The sequence below is a fragment of the Micromys minutus genome, assembly GCF_963924665.1.
Source record: "Micromys minutus genome assembly, chromosome: 20".
In the NCBI taxonomy this organism is placed as follows: domain Eukaryota; kingdom Metazoa; phylum Chordata; class Mammalia; order Rodentia; family Muridae; genus Micromys; species Micromys minutus.
In genome coordinates, this window is record NC_137955.1 from 42648190 (window position 1) to 42667763 (window position 19574).

Consider the following 19574-nt stretch of genomic DNA (forward strand, 5'->3'; position numbering starts at 1 on the left):
ATACCAGCCATATATGAACATACCTTCTTAGTCTCTGCCACTCTAAGCATCCATTATGGTTTTGTTATTTTCCACATTCTGGAAGCACACCTCTGATACCTGCTCTTCGTGGTTGCTACCAGCTCAGAGCCATGAAGCTTAAGTTCACCTGCTTTCCCTCAAGGTGTCTTAGCTTCTCCTTTGTCGTCACAAGGCCCTTGCTGTGTTTCTTTAGTTAGAGTTTCTTCGAGGGTGTTAGGGTATATCAGCTCTCTGGTTTCCCCCATTTTGTGACGGGAAAGGGTTGCAGGTTCACGTTGGAAACATACCACTCTCTTTTGTGTTTTTAGAAAGTAACTTGAAGGAATGGCTGCTCCCTCGACCCCGAGTCAAAATAGGAGTCACTGGGATGAGCCCAGAAAGAACATTTTTCAATTTGCATCTCAGAGAACTCTCACGGGCCCCTCCTCCATGCCAGCATCCGGGTGACCCTGTGCGCTGGGGGCTCCTTCATGGGTAACATCACTGTCATTCTCTGAAATGTTGCAGATATCTCTGGGTGAGGTGTAGCCAGCAGCTGGAAGAATATTCATTTCTCACCAGCCTTTCTCTGCAGGAAAGTCTTGTTCTCTTCATCCACAGGGCTGTGCCACAGAGGTGCCAAGTATGCGCCAAAAAAATGATATGTTATCCAGCCACCAAAGTGTGCAGTTCCAGTATTTTAAGTCTTCTCCGTGTTTCTAGCCTTATAAGGAGAAAGACGAAAGATTCTGATGGTTCATCCAGCCAGGACTGCATGCAGGTGGCCTCGGGAAAGTTCCTGCTGCAGCTTAACTACAGTTTCCAGGGACTTAGGCCTGCGAGGGTGGAACCCACAAGAAGTGCCAAAGTTAGAAGCTGCAGAAAGCTAATGGGGCCATGGTTGGTGCCTATGGCTTGGTCTCCTGGGGCTACTGTTTCTCTAGGGAGCCCAAGCTCTTGGCAGCAGCTCAGCTACAACCTCATCAGCCACTGGGCAGCCATGCTGGGGAACACAGGACTTTCTATGTCCCTTCCCACCCGTCAGGGCCAAGAGACTGACCTCCGAGTCATGGAATCAGCTGCGGCTTTCAATTTGGGCTTTTTGTGTCTGAACAATAGTTAACCATGGCTTTCAAAGGCTCTGGCCTCAAAGTCTTTTACAGGGTGATTTCCTTTCCTGTTGGTTTTCCAGCTGTCTTTGTCTTTGTCTTGTCTAAAGGACCCCTCAGTCTTTGCAGGGGCTTCCGGAAGAGCCAGCAACTAGGAGCCTTCCAGGAAAACTATGGTGACTGACCTTCAGGGTCAGCTGAGGTTGCAGCAGGGGAGACACTGGTGAATGTCAGCTCGTCATTGTCCTGTCACTCCAAAGACTGTAGAAAACACATAAGGGGAATTTAGGAGCCAACTAGTTAGTTGGATATAAATGTCAAATCCTAAGGATTCTTATTTTGGGGGCCTCCTGGTAAAGCTATAGGGACTTGAACTTGTGAAATATGAAACTGCCCCCAAAGGTCCTAGTTTTCTTGAGGCAAATGAGACAAAGCTGATGAATCTAGGTTGGAATTATCCTGTACAGAAATGGCCAGGGGCTAGCATTCTAGTGCTCTACATGTAGGTGGTACTCCTCCTTCACAAGTGTGGCTGGCTCAGTTCAATAACTGACAGTGAAAAAATGACCAGAAACTTTAGAGTGAACAATAAGAAATGAGTTTGGAAAGATGACCTTCAGTAGGAAGCCTAGAGTCTCAGCGTGTGTGAGGCAGAAGGCAGGGGCAGCAAGGCTGTCTGTCAAAAAAAAAAAAAAAAAAAAAAAATATATATATATATATATATATATATATATATATTCAGAGAGAGAGAGAGAGAGAGAGAGAGAGAGAGAGAGAGAGAAGAGAGGCCAGTAAGATATTGTTCACTGAGGTACTTGTTTATGGAAAATATAAAGAGAAAAAGAAATCACGAATGTATTTAAATGACTTCAAATTTAGGCGAAATCTCCCCTGCCCCCCCCCACAGAAACACACAAAAATACATGACAAAAAAGAAAATCCCTAATGTTATCAGTTATTCTGGAATTATAGGGAATTAAGATTAAGTGCTTATTTTTCCATTTTAGTGGTGTGCTGTCCTATGTCATTTCATTTGTCGTCTTGTTTGGGTATGGTCTGTGCACACGTGCGTGTGTGTGTGTGTGTGTGTGTGTGTGTGTGTGTGTGTGTGTATGTACAGAGGCAATGCCCATTGTGCCCTTCATTTGCAATTTTACCTCATTTATTGAGACACAGACTCTCCCTGGGCCTGGGAATTTGCTGGTTTTGTTACACTGAGTAGTAAGTGAGCCCCTAAGATCTATTCCCCTGACTGCTGAGGATGCAGGCTTGCGCTGCCACGCCCAGCTTTTATAGGATGCTAGGAGTCAGGACTCAGATCCTCTTGCTTGGAGGGTAAGCACTTATTCACTAGGTATCCTTTCATCCTTCCATCTCTGCCGTTTTAAATAAATAATTTTTAAGAAGTCCTATGCTAATTATTAGCCAGGCAAGATTGGTCTAATAAGCGTAGAAGAAAGTCAGTCTTATTCATTTATAATTGCAACATGCTTAGAGTAAAAACTGCTGTTGTGGAATTAATTATTCCTGATTTTTTCTTTTTTTGGCTATCTCTAAAAAATAGTCTCCAGTTAAAAAGTGGTAAAATTTGCCCCTGCTACCTGTTTCCATGACTGCATAGATCTTCCTAATGTATTCAGCAATGTATTCTCTGACCTAACGTGCTGTTTGGCACATAGTAGGACTCGGTGAATATTTGCTGAACGGATGGAAGGAAGAAGCCAAAGAAGCTCCACTATAAAATATGAAAAAGTGGCAAAGGAGAGGAAAGGCCAGGCACAGGAAATTCTCTGGAACTGCTTTGCTGTTGACAGCACCGAGGCATGTGGACAGGTCTCATCCGCGTTGGTAACTTGCTTTGGGTAGCTCTCTAGTCCCATTTGTTCCTCATCAGCTCCACTGTGCTTCAGCTTCCCAAGGCTCATACCTGCCACTCTACTGCAGGCCTGCTCTTGAGACCCAGAGCTGACCTGCCTATCAAGGATAGCCATCCAGCAGTGCCAAGGACTTCTGTGCCCAGGGGTGCCCTGTATTGACTTTCCATGACAGCTTGAGTTGATGTTGTTCCCCCTGGAACTGCGTCCGAGTTCATGCCTTTGTGCGTCTCAAACTCTGCTTCCCAGAAATATGGCTGGTCAAGAGACAAAGGTAGGAAAATCCACTTTACAGATCTTAATTGGCTTTATTTGTAACTATAGAATTGGGTGACATTTCATTCTATAATATTGAATAACTCTTCATTGGGCTCATGGGAGAGGTGTCTTTACTAGATGGGGAAGACATGCAACAAACAGAAACAAAAAATAAAAGGAACGACAGCCAATAGCCTGTGTCCTATTTTCCTCTCTGATCAATAACTCAGAAGGTTCCCCATGCCTGGCACGGGGATGTTTGTTTAATCCCCGTGTCCACCCACCCAGGATACCTCTGTTCATGCCCCCACTACAAAAAGCTATTTTTCAAAATTAGCTTACAAACTAAAGGGTTTCCATGAGCCCTTTTAAATACATCTTCAGGGTTTTTGTCTGTTTGTTGTGTCCCAACCACAGTTTTCCCTCCTTCCTCTCCTACCAGTCCCTCCTCCCCTCTGCTCCTCCCCATCCATTTCTCCTTCTCTTCAGAAAAAGGGGGGAGGCGTCCCCGTGGATATTAACGAAACATCGGCGCATATCAAGTTACAGCAAGACTAGGCACCTCCCCTCATATCAAGACTAGACCAGGCAACCCAGTCTGAGGAAAAGGGTTCCAAAAGCCAACCAAAGAGCTAGAGACAGCCCCTGCTCCCGCTGCTAGGAGTCCCATAAGAAGACCAAACTACACAACTGTAGCATACGGAGACAGCCTAGGTCAGCCCCATGCAGGTTCCCTTGTTACCGGTTCAGTCTCTGTGAGCCCCTGGGAGCCCAGATTAATTGATGCTGTGAGTTTTCTTGTGTTGTCCTTGACCCCTTTGTCTCCTACAATCTGTCCTCTCCCCTCTTCCATAGGATTCCCTAAGCTCAGCTCAATGGCTCCCTGTGGGTCTCTGCACCTGTTTCCTTCAGTGGCTGGAGGAAGCCACTCTGATGACAGTGGGGCTAGACACTGATCTAGGAGCACAGCAGAATGTCATCAGGCAGCATTCCCCTGACATTTTCTTCTTGTCTCTAGTTTCCTTTAAACCCACCTGGAAGAACCGGAGGATGAGGAAGGGTACTTTGTTTAAGACATGATTTGGATAGTGGATAGCAATCACAGCAGCTGCAGTTACCCATGCATGGTCAAGTCAATAAATTCCTGTGTCAGAGGCTACTGGCAGCTGCTGGTGGCTGGAGGATAGTCATTCTCTTTGAGTCTGTGGCCTCTGGCTCGTGGCCCACACTCTTGTTGATGGCCAAGCCCCGTTTGTATACAGACCACACTAACTGAACCCAGTAGACTACAGGGCATGATCAGAAGCTAGAAGGCGGAGGAGGGGAACTGGAGTGCATGTAATCTTAATACGTCACATGTGTGTATGGAATTCACAAAGGACCAGTTGAGTTTCTTTCACAGGACGAAGAGATGTCTGCTCCTTTCCAAGTCACTTCCCTTGCAAGGTGGGAGAGATTGACAGGTGAAGAAGAGGAAGGGTGATTGGTAACACAAGGTTACTCCATGCCTCCGTTCTGTTGTAAGGATTAAAGCAAGAGTGAACTCCATTACCATGCCAACTGAAACTGGCCTGTTTGGGACATTTTGCTGTTATCTCTCTAATCCTGATTTCTCAAAAGGTCAGATAAACCCGCTTAGTTTCAGTTCAGCGACCTGGAACTCTGGCATGAGTGACCTCATTTTTACTTTTAGTCTGGTCTCTTGGGTACAGTGCGGGGAGCTCAGTACAGAGCGGTAGCTGCCTGTGCTTTTTATTTCCCAGACAGTAACTTAGCCACGACAAGAAAACTGGCTATTTGCAAACACTTGTGCATGAGGCATGGTTGTGCGCTGTTAGTGAATTAACAGTCTGAGCACTCTCAGAGATCTCTGAAATGGAGGCCATTATTAGCCCTGTCACTGACGGAGGAAACAGTGACACGGGATGACTAAGTAACCTTCCTTTGTGCACTTACCCACTTTGAAATGGGTGTGTCAGACTCTCTTCCATTGTGATGGTCAATTTAACACGCCAATTTGACTGCATTAAAGGATATTCTCTTAGCTGGCTGATAGGATTCTCTTTCTCTCTCTCTCTCTCTCTCTCTCTCTCTCTCTCTCTCTCTCTCTCTGTATGTGTGTATGTGTGTGTGTGTGTGTGTGTGTGTGTGTGTGTTTTCAACAGATCAGCATTTGAGTTAGTGGATGAATCCATTGAAGTCCTAGATTGGGGAAAAAGAGTGATTAATTTTATTTTATTTTTTTAGCTTACTCATTTAACCTTTTCTCTTTTGTATTCCTCTAGAGTTGGGATTCTTATATCCTTCTGTATTTGAGCCTTGACACTTAAAGCTTTTGGCTCTTCAGTCTCACACTGCACCTTACAACCATCCTACCTTGGCATCTTGGATCTGACAACTCAAGGGGTTTCCATGTTTCCAATGATGTGAAGTAATTGTCATCAATCTCCTTTGAAACATCGTTTTCGCTTGCTTGCTCTCTCTCTCTTTTCCAAAACAGGGTTATTGTCTGTATAACCACTCTGGCTGTCCTGGAACTCCTTTTGTAGACCAGGCTGTCTTGAATCTCTCAAAGATTTGCCTGCCTCTTCCTCCTGAGTGTTAGCATCAAAGGCATGCACCACCACCACCCCTGGCTTTAATTCATTTACAAAGGGCTCAAATTAGCCTTTCTATTTCTTTAAAGAACCCCAACTAACATGTTCATAGGAGGACTTCTTTGCTCTGTTTCTCCTTATATGGAGGACTGGCCAATAAGCATGCAGGGAAGATGAGCCCAGGGGTGATGAGTGAAAAGTGTAGGTAAGTCACCACAACTCAGTATAGATGGAACAAAATCAGACTCAGGATCAGTGAAAACCTCCCCGTGTTTGTGGAGGCAATCAGAGGGAATCAGAGAAACAGTTTAGTCTAGCCTGTCAATGACATCGGCAGAAAGATGGGGACTCTGGATTTGATCCTTAGCATGACGAAGAGGAAGGAGATGAAGAGGAGATCTCTCTCTCTCTCTCTCTCTCTCTTTCTTTCTCTCTCTTTGCATGTGTGTATGTGTGTAAAATCTACATTCAAACCTTTGCAAAATAACCTTGGTTAGATCCAATGGTCATGTCTTTTGGTCTTCAAGGATACAAAATTCAAATAAAAATATGACACATGAGGTAAGTTTCTTTGATAGAATAATTGACCGCAGAGATGGGATATGTTGCAATATGTTGATACTTTTGACTTAGTGCATGGACTGCGCCAGGCAGTATTTGTTGAATTAATGAGTATGAAGAGAAAAAGTCTCTCCAAAGAAGAGGGAGCTTTAAGAGACATAGACCCTGTGTGGAAACAATAGTAATGAAGTCAGTGGCTTCCTGGAAGCTCAACCCAATTATACATCTATCTGTGGAACATCTGTCATGTGGGACGTGTTGTGCCCAGTTAGGCAGGGAGGAGAAGCAAGGTACAAAGATGGGGCTGGACAAGCCCAAGCAGGACTCCAAGAAAACAACGGGTCTGAAAGAAAGCAGAGAGCATTACAGATGTTTGAAGACATGCAACTCGGATGTGGGGGAGGAATCCATGCTAGGATGGGGAGGAGACACTGAGAGCAAACAGGCATGTCAGGAGATGAAGAGGACAGGTATGGTAGTTTGATTGAAATGTGGGTTCTGGGAAACCATCAAAAAATACATTTGGAAAGATGGGTCTCCTTAGTTGAGAGTTTGCATTTGGTGGCGTGTTTGAACGGATGTGTTATAGGTTCTGGTTTGACCCTGTTTCGGAGGTTATGAACAACATCAGCACATGCCCTGGACCCCATGAGCTTTCTTGTCATTGGGCTAAAATGCCTACCTCAATGAGATAGCTTTGTAAAGATATAAAAGGGTGTAAGATATGCCAGATGTAGTGGCATGCATCGTTAATCTCAGCACGCTGAAGGCTTCATTTTGAGGGCAGCCTGGTCTATTACTCGAGTTCCAGGACAGTCAAGGCTACACAGACAAACCCTGTCTTGAAAATGAAACACAGAAAAAGAAAATTAGATAAAGCAATGTGACCTAATGCTAACAGTTAAGACCTAAAATGTAACCTGGACAACCGTTAGCAAAATAATTGACCATCATGCTGTGCCTAGTTAAATTCATGACGCTGTCAAGATGGAAACTAACAGCAGTTGGCCAGTTGTGGGGTAGTGCCAAGGTTAGTGGTAGTTCATCATTTCCAAAGATGGCTGCAACATCTCCATCCATCCCACAATCTTTTCAACAATGTGGTCTTCCCACTCCTCCCAGCAGTGTGGAATGTATTTTCCTACTTCTGGAATCTGGGCGGGCCCACAGTTGCTTTGATCTATGGGATACAATAGAAACGGGTCCAAGTTGGGCGGCCCCTTAGTGATCTGGCAGCTTCATCTCCTGCCTTGTAAAACACTTGCTCCAGAGATGACCCTCTGGATACCAAAACACAAAGCAAGAGAAGTCCAAACCTCAGGAGAGGAGCTCATAGACCATCAGCATACCTGACACTTCATTCTCATACGTCCTGAAGGCAAGATATGACCTTTGTCATCTTGAGCTCTTTACATCTGTAATTATCCTAATGAGACCTACATGGTCCAAGAAGCATTAACCCTCTGTTGTGGATGGCAAATAGGAGCTTCTGCTACACCTCTGACATGGCCCTTCAGGAGAATATTGTAGGCAATTAAACTATGGCAGTGAGAGACAGAGACGGAAAGACAGAGACAGAGAGAAAGAGAGATTGGTTTTCTTCAGTGATGTGTCCACTGGTAAATTTTCCACATTCCTGCAAGAAACTCCAGTTAAACTCATTAGCTCAGCAGCCCAGACTTGAGTGGAATAACTTCTTCTTTGGTCTCTATTTGAGAATGGAGCTTGCTCATTTCATTTCTTCAGGAACAGTTTATGTAGCTCCAGTAAAGGGAAACCTGTAGATGACTAAAGTGCTTGCTGATGTGAATTCAGGCTGAAACCCATTGAGACAGTCTGAACACGAAATACTATGAGCCTAGTCTAGCCCCAGAAGGACTGACAACAGCTGTGTAGGGTATTGTGTGTGTGTGTGTGTGCCTCCTTCATGGTGAGTACTAGGAACACTAAAAGCACGTGTCACAATATGAAAGGAAAGAGCTGTGCATAGAGAATTAAAATAATCCACAGAATAGGAGCGACAGGTTCCGGAGCCACTCCAGAGCTAAAGTCTATGGTGCAGGGGTGGGTGCAAACTCAAGTCCAGATTCTAGCTGTCACTAGAGCCTGAAGATTTTTCATTCATAATGTGGGTGGAAAGAAATCCTTACAGAGAGGTTATAAAGACAGACCTCAGCGTTCAAGGGGAAGCACTTTACGATTGTAGCAGAGTAGAATCTGAGTCCTGACTTAGAAAAGTTTTGCTCTTTTATTTTTTCTATCTTGTTCTTTTGGGTCCTGGATAGAGCCAAGATGTGCTTTTTCTGTTAGTCTGGGCTTCCTTACTCTTTCTTTTCTTAAAAAAAAATAATTTAAAATGTTTTATTGTATGTGTGTGAGTGTCTTGCCTGCCTGTATTCACAGGCAACACATGCCTACCTGTTGCCTCTGGGGACCAGAGGAGGAAAGCACTGGGTCCCTTACAACTCGAGTTCCAGATACTTGTTGGCTGCTACATGCGTGCTAGAAATTAATCCTGGGTCCTCTGCAAGACCAGCCAGTACTTTTAACTCCTGAATTATCTCTCCAGCCCCCTTACTCTTTCTTTAAAGCTCCGTCTTCTCCATGCCATGCCGATGCTTGTCCACCTTGTGACTGACCTCCATGTTGCCTCTCACCTCCAACAGCACAACCCTTTCCCGTCCTCTTCTCCATTCTTCTTGTCTTGGCTGCTGCTGAGATGCATTGCTTGCCTGCGCTGGGGTTTCCATTTCTAAAAGCCTTGTCCTCTGCTTCCTTCTTCAGTCTGTACCTAATTTTTTTTTTTTTTTTTTTTTTTTTTTTGCTAAAGAGGCTAAGATGCCAAGAGGGAAAGGCTTTGTCATCCTTTGTGTCTTCCTTGTGTCATCTGGAGACTCAGATGGGACTCCCCAATACCATGACTTGTCCCCAATACCAGGATTTGTGTGGATGGCTGGATATTAGTGTTTTTTTTAAATCCCATATTCCATGCAGTTATAATGAATGTTTATGCTTAAATCAGTCTCCCCTGGTATCTTAATTTCTTTTCTATTGCTGATAAGACACCACGACCAAGGTAATCTATAGAAGAAAGAGTTTATTTGGGGCTCAAAGTCTTAGAAGGCTACAGCCAATGAGTACCATTGCAGAGAACAAGGCAGCAGGCAGGCAGGCACTGGAGTTACATCTTTGAGACACAACCACAAGGCAGAGTTGACTGGAAATGAGAGGGGACTTTGAAAGCTCAAAGCCCACTCCCAATGACACACATCCTCCAACAAGGTCATGTCTCCTAATTATTCCCAAAAAGTTTTACCAACTGGGGACCAAGCATTCAAACATATGAGTCACTGTCATTCAAACCACTACACATGGCAACACCCAATGCAGGTAGATTTTGAGTCATCATCATAAACACCCTTCTGGACCCCTTAACCATCTTTTATATGGATTGACCAATGACCACATTCTTTCCTTCTGCTGCTCAATAATTACTTTATTTTTTAAAAAATTTACTTATTTTGTATATGAGTACACTGTTGCTGTCTTCAGACACACCAGAAGAGGGTATGATATCCCATTACATATGGTTGTGAGCCACCATGTGGTTGCTGAGATTTGAACTCAGGACTCTGGAAGAGCAGTCGGGGTTCTTAACCATTGAGCCATCTCTCCAGCCCCAATAATTAGTTTATGCCAGTAACTTGCTAAATATTTTAGGCCCTGGACTTCTGGGGACAAACAGAAGTATCCTGCCTCAGAACCAGATAGAGTTGACTCCTCAGGGACTATGTTAGAATCATATAGCATGCCTGCAGCTAACCATCGGACTCAACACAGTGACCCCAATGAGGGTGCTAAATAAAGGACCTAAGGAGCTGAAAGAGGTTGCAACCTCATGGGAAGAACAACATTATCAATCAACCAAATCCACCACAACTCCCAAGAACTAAAACACCAACCTGTGTGCACAAATTGAGAGACCTATTGATCCAGTTGCACATGTAGCTGAAGACAGCAGTGTCTGGCATCAATGTGAGAAGAGGCTTTTGGTCCAGGGAGGGCACGTTTTCCAATGTAGGGGAACGCCAAGGCAATGGGGTGGAGAGGGTGATTAGGAGGCAGTGCACCTTTGTGAAGGCAAATGGAGGGGGAGGGCAGATGGGAGCGGGCAGGGAGGGGATAACATCTTAAATGTAAATACAGAGTACTTAATAAAAATATGCAAGGGGAAAACAAGAAGTATTCTGCCTCTAAGAAGCTTGCCTTGAATATTACCTTAGTGTGTATAGTATGGCATTGCGTGTTTAGGAGTGAATTGGGCAGCATGCTGGGACAGTTGACTGTGAATGTCTGTAGGCCTAGAACTCAGATAGAACCTCGTCTCACACCCTATCTTACCAACCGTGAGATACCGGGCAAGTTGCTCAAGCTTTCTGTGCCTCGGTTTCTTTATCTGAATGATACTAATACCACATACTTCAGAGACTCCCCGTGAAGAAGAACTGGCACAGAGGTCAAGCACATGATAAGCTATGTCATAAAAAGTGCTAGTCATCATTTTTACATTACCGTGGTTTGGTTGTTCTGACAGAAAATAAGGTCGCTAGCTCTCTTTATGTTTTATGATCCACGGCATGACCTCCACTTCACGCAACAAGGAGAGAGATAAGGACTTCTTTCTCAGCCCCTAAGCAAGGGTTGTCCACAGACCCACTGTACATGGACTGCGTCTTCAGGAGCTCTACAGTACTGAAGTATGAAGGGTCCTGTCCTAAGCTGTCAAGGAATCTATGACTGTCTGTGCATCCTCTAGAGCAGAGGGCTTGTTTGGAGAGTGGAAGGGCGACTGAGAAAGAAAAGGCGGGTGGGATTAACCTCCAGTGGCCATCGAGATCTCTGTGTCAGCGAACCAAGAGTAAAATCCCAAGTAAAAATCTGTCATGTGGACGGAATCCCAAGTTAGGCGGTGGTAGTTCAGGTGGGCGTGACAACGCAGTCAGATGGAGTTCGGTTACCTTTTGATCTGAGGCGACTCTGGGAGCTCTGTGACATCTACATCCCAGACAGAAGAAAGAAAGGGGGGACGTCAGTGGAATAGCAAAGGAACTCCCCACCCCCATCTATAACTGAGAGTCTTCTCCAGAAACTCTTCCCAGGGCCCCTATCCAAGTTATGCTGGCATCTCACTGTCCACTCTGCCGTTGAACTAATGCTCACCACCAGATCAATGCCTCCTGCCCCTGGACGACTGGAATGAAGTCTGGTGACACCCATGCTTCGGGACTGCAGGGAAGCTCCGTGTTGGTTGATCTTTGCCCTGCACACTGAAGTATTAATTATCATGGCACTTTGAGTCTTGAAAGTATACATTTTTTTTCTCATTTCAAATAAAAAAAATCATGAATATTTAAACTGTCTTTGTCTGGCACTCTTGCTTTCTGACCCCCCCACCCCCGCACCATTCTCCTACCTCATTCCAAACCTGAATTCTTAGATTAATTTTTAATAGTGACGGTTCAGGAAGGAAAGAACAGCTGTGTTTTGAGGAAGATGAGCCTTCAGTTACCTCACCTCTGGGATCTCAGACGATGCTTTCTTGATGTGTCCTTTCAGATGAGCCTGGGACTTAAGAGTTTTGCTCCTGACAAAATCAGTCACTTAGTTCATATATAATTCGAATTGATAGAAACTTATTCCAGAGAGGAGTTTTAAAGATAATTTATAAAATCTGACACAGGTACAAATAAATAGGTTAGATTAGGGCTAACTTGCTGGGCAGATTTTTCCCCCCTCCAGTGACACATAAGGGAGCAATCACAATAGGACCTCCCCCTCTGACTAGTACTGTGTTGAAATGTAATGAGTATTTGTCCAGTAGAGACATAAGCTTTGAGTGTTGTTGCGATTCATTACAATTAAGCACTGCTGTTTTGTTATTTATTTGCTGTTGTTGGAGTTCAGGGGATCGAACCCAGGAACTCACACATGTTAGGCAAGGGTTCAACTAAAGTATTTCGTCTCTATCACCAGCACGGTAATGGTAATCTTCCTTGTTTGGTTTACCATCTCACGATGTAGCTCAGGCTAACCTAGAATTCATTATCTTCATGTGTTAGCCTGAAATTGCAGGTTCCTGTGGAAGGAGTATTTTTAATGTATTGCTACTGATAGAATGTGAAATGTATACATATGTTGGAAATCCGAGGGAAGCATATTGTCTAAAACAATAAAATTCCTTGGCTATTTCCCTCACAGTCCAAATACCACTAAGGAACTGAACGGAATCTACACTAACTGTCACAATACCCATTGGGGATAGATTTTCCTATTTCTCTTGATAAGTTTGCTCAGAATTTCTTTTTAAAAAAAAAACATTGTGTGAGCTAGGCATTAGAGGTTTGAGGCCAGAGTAGGGCACCCAGTAAGTTTAAAGCCAGAAAGTCTGTCTTCTAAAAACAAAAAAGTATGCCAATGAGGTAACCATAAGAATCCAAAGCAATCTGCTTAGGGCACAATTCCTAGCAACAAATGTGTTGTAGACTCAGCCTCATCTACAAAGCAGGTCCCACTATCTGGGTTCTGGGCTCTCGTCCATCACAAACAGTTCTGGCTTCTCACTTAATCTCCCCAGATCTTTCCCCCACCTGTGCAAGGTCCTACCCCACTTTATTTGGACTTTGCAGACTGGAGCCTATGAAATCTCCCGGGAGCCACCTTTCCTTCCTGGTGACGTCACACACACAGTTGATGTTCCGGATGATGATTTCATTTCTGGTGTGATCATGTGAACCAGTGATTAACATTCAAGTCAGGTAGGACCCGATGGTGTCTTAAGCCCAGAGTTATAGAGACAGCTACTGTGTAGTAATCTGAAGGAAATACAGTTCTAAAATCTAAGCAGAGAAAAGAAGTTGTGGGGTTAAAAAAATAACAAGAGCAGCATCGATGTTATTTTTAAGGGAACTTGTGCTGGCATGAGGCAAGAATTTCAATTTCCGATTCTTTCTGCAAGTCACCAACATAGATTTAATTCTCAGCCTGTGAATGGTTTTTCTGTTTGTTAAGTTTAGCTTATTTTTGTTTGTTTTTAATGAAAAGGCAAATGAACTTAAAACTCAAAATGTCTTTTTGTGGGGGGCTAGAGCAGTTGCAGCCCAGGTTATACTTAGAGAAGGGGTAGTTGAAGTCTTTTCTATTTTTTTGTTCTGTTGTTGTTTTGATTGTTTGTTTGTTTGAGACAGGGTTTCTCTGTGTATCTCTGGCTGCCCTGTGAAAGAGATCTGCCTGTCTCTGCCTCTGAGACTTGGGATTAAAGGGGCGTGCCACCACTGCCAGGCAGCGCATTTCTATACTTTGCAAGAGGGTCTGTAAATGTGACTTTCTTAAACTCCCCAGCCGTAGAAAAGCCTGACTTTTAGTGGGAGGTTATGGGCACACCTCCCCCTACTGGGCACAATCTACTACTGTAGTTTGTGGTTGGTCCGTGGTGGCCAAGGTAGCTGAAAATTAAATGTGTGTGTGAGGGGCTTCATGTGGAGGTCAGAGGACAGCCTGTGGGAGTTAGTTTTCTCCTTTTACCAGATGGGTCCCAGAAATTCAGCTCAAGTCACACTTGTTGGCAAGCACCTTTATCTTATGGCATAAATTCACTTGCCCAAAGTTCTAATGCTTGTTCAAAGGTTGGGAGAGATGGATTGTGATGACAAATGACACCCACAAAACAACTAGGCTGCTAATAAAGATATTTTATTGGCTTAAACCCATGTCCAAACAGTCTTCTCTGGTGGATACCCCACAACCGAAACTTCTGTGTTGTATAAAGTAAAAACTGGAAAGCCAGAGAGATTGTTTCCTAAAGTGATCTAGTGCCAAGAGTAACGGAAGATAGTAAGAGAAAGGCAGGCTTGAACTGGACAGGGGTGATGTACTGGAGACAGAGGAAACAAAGTCAGAGGCTACCAATATTTTTATATTTGTCACATCACATGTGGAATGCACAAAGTCTTACAAAGTAACAACTTAGTACATATATATATATATATATATATATATATATATATATATATATGTATATGTCAGTACATATATATTTCTCTCTACATATGTATATATAGGGAGAGTATATATAGTGCATACACACATATTTCTTCCTATATATGTATATGTATATATAAAGTATATTATATATATATGCATGCAATAGTGGTGGAATGAATGTAGATAAACAAGTTGCATTCTAATATGTGTGTGTGTGTTTGTTAATACAATGGAACAAACTATTGGTTTGTATAATAATGTGGATCAATATTCCACATGTGATTCTAAGCAAAATACACTGGAAATATAAAAGGGGAAAACAGATGCGGATGGTAGCACATTCCTTTAATCTTAGCACTGGGAAGGAAACCATAGGAAGGTCTCTGAGTTCAAGGCCAGCCTGTTCTACATACAGAGCAAGTTCCTAGACAGCCAGGGTGTGGTGATTGATCAAAAACAGGAATGTTACTTGAATGGTGTATTGGCTACATTGATGAATAGCTAGAATTTATCCATAGCCACTAAAATTTGTGGGGAAAAAATTGGTGTAAATTATACCATAACTAAATTTATTTTAACTATTTGTTGTTATTGCTTGAGATGGCTCTTTCTTTGTAGCCTAGGTTGACTTCAAACTCTAGCTTTTCCTGCATGTGCTTCCTAAATGTTTGGATTATAGCTGTGTGCTAGCACACCTAGCTTAAATTTTAGATAAAAGTTAAGAAATAAGAAAGTAAATGAATCTAACATGGCCAAGAAAATGCTCAACTTGGTATTGGTTATTTATAATTATGTCAATGATTAAAATTGTGTTTACTTTAACGAAGAAAACGAATCCATTAAAACATCCTTCCATTAAAAGTGAAACAAAACAAACAGGCCAACTGTGGTTGTCTTTAGTCCTGGTGTGTGGAAGGCAGAGGCAGGCAGACAGCTGTGAGGTCAAGGCCAACCTGGTTTATTTAATGAGGTCTCAGTTACTCAGGGCTACATAGCAAAGTTGTAACTTAAACAAACTAACCTGTGGTGGTTTTTATATTCTTGGCCAGGGAGGGGCTCTATTAGGAGGTGTGTCCTTGTTGGAGTAGGTGTGGTCTTGTTCCAGGAAGTGTGTCCTCTTTGAGTAGGTGTGTCACTGTGGGTTTTAATACCCTTGTCTGAGTTGCCTGGAAGCCAGTCTTCTCCTAACTGCCTTAGGAACAAGATGGAAAACTCTCAGGTCTTCCAAACCTTGTCTGCCTGGATGCTCCCGTGCTCCCACCTTGATGATAATGGACTAAACCTCTGAACCTGTAACCTAGCCCTAATTAAATGTTGTCCTTATAAGAGTTGCCTTGATCATGGTGTCTGTTCATAGCAGTAAAACCCTAACTAAGGCAAAATCCTACAGAAAAACAAAAATCAAAGCAAAAAGACACAGTAGATTAGTTAAATCACTTCCATGTATTTCTTAGAGAGAAAGTATATGAAATAATAAAAAATTGAAACATTTAAAACTCTATCAAGCTATTCTATTGTTGTGTTACCTAATATGAACTATATCACTATACATACTAAAATAGTTGTGGCTGGAGAGATGGCTCAGTGGTTAAGAGCACTGACTGCTCTTCCAGAGGTCCTGAGTTCAATTCCCAGCAACCACATGGTGGATCACAAACATCTGGAATGGGATCCAATGCCTGATTTTGGTGTGTCTAAAGCTACAGTGTACTCATATATAAAATAAATAATAAAATCTTAAATTGATGAATTTTCCAGAATAGATGAATGATAAGAATCTACAGATGCTGAGATATGTAAAACTAATTACCATTCATGAATTTAAAGTATGTATGTATATATGTATGTATGTAATGTGAGTACACTGTCACTGTCTTAAGACACACCAGAAGAGGGCATTTGATCCCATTACAGATGGTTTTGAGCCACCATGTGGTTGCTGGGAATTGAACTCAGAACCTCTGGATGAGCAGTCAGTGCTCTTAACCACTAAGCCATCTCTCCAGCTCCCATTCATGAATTAACCACAAAATTATTAAGTAATAAAAAAGGAAGCTGACCATAAATAAAAAATCAAGGTTGGTATTGAATAAACATAAAAAGATGGATGGATATTTTTTCCAATTAAACTTTTCTTGTGTCTCCTGAAATGTGGCTGCATCTTCATTATTTTCGATACTGTTCACTTGGAAACAAGAGTAACGTTTTTCTCTGATTTCTAAATAAACCTTAATGTTCTCAAGGAAAGCTTCAGCGAGACTGTGAAACTGTGAAAAGAACGATATTTCATTATATCAACAGACTGTCCTCTCTATTCACATGCATTCCATTTGTTTTCAGGAAGCTGCTCATTAAATCCCCTTAGAGAACTAGACACAACGGGAGATCACCTTTCCTTTCTGGGTAGGAATCAAGAAGACGCTAAGTATTGGGATTCTGTAAACCCCACCCCACAGTTACCTGGCAACAGCCAGGTATTCTCTGCCCTAGTTACCTGACACTGAAAAGGGGGCTGCTTGCCCCCTCCTCTCTCTCTTGGCCTCTTGCTCTCCTGCTCTCTTGGTCTCTCGTCCTTGCTCCCCCCTTTTCTCCTCCTCTCCCCACTCCATCCCTCCTCTCTCTCCACGTACTCATGGCTGGCTGCCCTCTACTTCTCTATTCTCTACTCCCCTCCCCATTCCCTGAATAAACTCTTCTGTACTATACCCTCCCGTGGCTGGTCCCTGAGGGGGAAGGGATTCCCAACGTGGGTCCCCCCAGAGGCATTCCCCTTGCCCTCATGCCTCGCCACACCTCCAGGGAGCATATCCCCTCACCCTCTTCATCTTTCTCCTAACAGTAAGGTCTTTATAAACTACTAAAAATGTTTTAAAAATGAAATTCAGGTTTTGAAAAAGACAAGTATATTTGAAGCTGTTTAAAGGTGGGGTTGGGGGATGGTGCATTCCTTAATCCCAGCACTCCAGAGGCTCTCTGGAGTTCCAGCTGAGGTGGCAGTGTGGTCCACCGAGAGTACCAGGACAACCAGGACTACACAGAGAAACCCTGATTTGAAAACAGCCAAAGAAACCAAACCAAAGGGGGAAAAAAGAAGGAAGGAAGGAGAGAAGAAAGAAGGAAGAAAGTAAGGAAGGAAAGAGAGAGAGGGAGAGGGAGGAACAGACTAATGGACGGGCAGAGGGAGGAAGGAAAGAAGATAGACAGGAGCCTGTGGGTTGGTGTCAGAGTTACAGTGTCCCTCGTTCAGTTCAGCACAGACAAGCAGCCCTGAGACCGCAGATTGGAAAAGTAAGTGAAACGTTCACCACTGACCTCAAGCAGGGATTTTGGTCGGGGTTTACCCAGAAGTTTGGTAATTTCCGTTCACAGGTTTAAAAACCAGGCGGAGCATACTGTCCCTAGAAAGGTCTTCAGCATTTCCAAAGGGAGCCAAGGGTGTCCTTCCCTCTGAAACATTTAGAACCCCAGGGCACCATCTGCCTTTGAATAGGTCAAAATTTCCATAAAAGTGAATGTCACTGCAGAGGGGAGCTCAACTTGTTTTTAGCCAGCGGTGCACCAAGAGGAAATTCTGGGTCCTGTGGGAACAAGCTCATCCCATTTCCACCACAGATTTTTTTTTTTTTTTTTTTTTTTTTTTTTTTTTTTTTTTTTTTTTTTAAGGGGAGAGGAGCAGTTTTTTTCGTACATCATTTCTCCCTTTCCTTTCCCCTCTGTAAGCCCTTCCTTCCACTCCACATTGTTTTAATTCATGGCGTCTTTTTTTTATAAATTGTTACACACATATGTACATCCACATATGGCCCTAAATATAGCTTGCTGGGTGTGTTTAACGTTATTCGTATGTATGTTCTCAAGGCTGATTGTTTAGTTTTGGCTGGCCAATTGGTGAGTTCTTCCTTAGGGAAGACTCCCGCTCCGTGTTTGTTGATTGCCTGATATTCTCTGTGTAGGGTTGAGGTCTGCTGTCTCACCTTCCCATCCACTTTGACCATGTTGTCTGTTGTTCAGCTAGCGTTTAGGCATCGTGTTATTTATAGCTTCTGACATTACTGTGAGACACAGTCTCACAGCAAAGTCTCTGACCCCTCTGGCTCTTACACTCCCTCCCCCGCCTCCCAACCCCCTCCCCCCAATCCCCATCCCCTTCTGAGTTTTAGGTGTGGGAGTCGTTCTGGAGCTGTATCCATTGGGATTGTGTATCCATCCGAAATTTGATTGGCTATAGTTTCTGTAACAGTCTCTGTTACAAAGAGACGTTTCCTTGATGAGGGGCGACGACTACACTTCTCCGTGTGTGTATAATATTGAAAAAGTATTGCCACGAAACGTTTGTGAACCCCAAAAAGACCACCTCGTAGCCGATTCCGATGCAATGGCCTTGGGTCTCCTTGCATCGAAGGTGGTGTCCTGAGCCTAGTTTTAGGCAAGTATTTATAGAGGCAAGAACGGGGTGGCTAGGTTGATACACATTTGATTGGGTGGGCCATTGTGGCCTCTAACATAATTGGCTGGTTCTGGGAGCCAAACCATAACTTGCCTTCTGTTTTTCTCCTGATTGGTGGTTGTTAGGATGTGAAGTGTCAGGTACCGGCTTGTAATCCGGGGGTGCAGATTTGTTGGGGAATAACCTAAAAACTGGTGTTAGATGTAGGTCTTGTTGGGAGGGGGGTAACCGGGAAACTGGTGTTAGGTACTGGCCTGTTAGATAACTTGAGTTCAGCCTTAAGTAAGGTTCTCTAAGATGGAGTCTGAAACCAAAAGATTTGGTCTTTCAGACATCCCTTTCTTGTTCCTGATTTCTGTAAGATTGCTTTAAGCTTTTCCCCTTCTAGGGTGATGCTGACTGTGGGTTTCTCATACGTGTGTGTGTGTGTGTGTGTGTGTGTGTGTGTGTGTGTGTGTGTTTCTCATGCTTCTATTGTGTAGAGGTATGTTCCCTGCAGCTCTACATTCTGTAGGGCTTTTATTATGAAGAAATGTTGAATTTCGTCCATGTCTCTTTTTGTATCTATTGTGATGATCAGGTGATTTTTGGTTGTTTATTTATTTGTGTGGATTATTAATAGTCTTAGATATGCTGAGTCATTCCTTCATTTCAGGGATAAAGCAGACTTCATCTATGTCTGTATTCT